Below are 1,281 nucleotides of genomic sequence, written 5' to 3'. Positions count from 1 at the left end.
AAAGGGAAGGGAAAGGAAGAGAAAGACTTGCTAACACAGGAGGGGAGTTACAGGATAGGTGGGTGATCTAATAATAATGGTAGACAAAACCTTATTTCCAGAGCACAAGGGTTATAAATTTCACAATAATCCGAATCAAAATGTCAATGGTATTTTATTTGTAAAACTCAACATAGCCATATTAATATTCACCTATTAGAAGAGTATTGAAAGAATGCATAATTTAAGAAGAGTAAAATCATTTTTAAAACCTTGGCATTCCAATGTCTGGATTTGCAGTAATTATTAAATAATTTGATAATGTTGCTTAAGTATTTTTGCCAACTGCTTTGAACTTTAAGTCCCATCTTTTAACTTCACCACAAAGGAGAGAGACAAAAATGACCACAAAACTTGCCTTTGTTGTAGAAATTAAATCTGTGGTCAAGGGGTTCAATGCTTAACATTGGCTAGGTAGAAGGAAAGGGAAGGATTTAAGTCATCCAACATTGATTGAGGACAATCTATGTGCCAGGTCCTGTGCTAAACACTTCATCATTAATTATCATAACATTTTGCTATTATTGCTAATTATATAAAAGGAGACCAAAGATTAGAAGGTAGTTAGAATTTGATTTCAAGTTTTTCTGGCTCCCCAGCCTGTGCTCCTTGCACCACCACCATGACTTATCTAAAGAGTTATTTCATTGAGTAGTTTTTTTGTTATGATATTTTTGGTGGTGTATAGAGGTTTGCAACTTAAATAAGGCCCTCCCCTCCTTAAAAACACTACATACCTGGATGGTGTTGACTATGTTGGTTTTTTCTTCTTCCACAGGATATAATGAATGATCTTGAGTTTTATAATACTGATCTGCATTCCAGTTACATTCCTAGCAGTTAATAGCTGTGTAAATAGCTGGACAAACTGTTTAAACAGTTGGAGCCTCAGTTCCGTCAGCATGCATAAAACTTCATGGAATTACTCAGTTCTGAGGATAGTCTGTTTTGCCATCACCCCATGCAGCCATTTTGATAAAATCTTCACCTTCACAAGGGATTCTGTGACATTTTGGGGTATGATATTGTCATCATAGTTGCCTTTATATACCTTAACTACTGGGTGTGTTTATCACCCAGCCTAGTGTAGAATACTGCTGCTGCTGCTACTAAGTCGCTTCAGTCGTGTCCGACTCTGTGCGACCCCATAGACGGCAGCCCACCAGGCTCCCCCGTCCCTGGGATTCTCCAGGCAAGAACACTGGGGTGGGTTGCCATTTCCTTCTCCAATGCATAAAAGTG

This window comes from Bison bison, unplaced genomic scaffold, assembly GCF_000754665.1.
Source record: "Bison bison bison isolate TAMUID 2011002044 unplaced genomic scaffold, Bison_UMD1.0 scf7180017864378, whole genome shotgun sequence".
NCBI classification, from domain to species: domain Eukaryota; kingdom Metazoa; phylum Chordata; class Mammalia; order Artiodactyla; family Bovidae; genus Bison; species Bison bison.
This window is presented reverse-complemented; position numbering follows the sequence as displayed.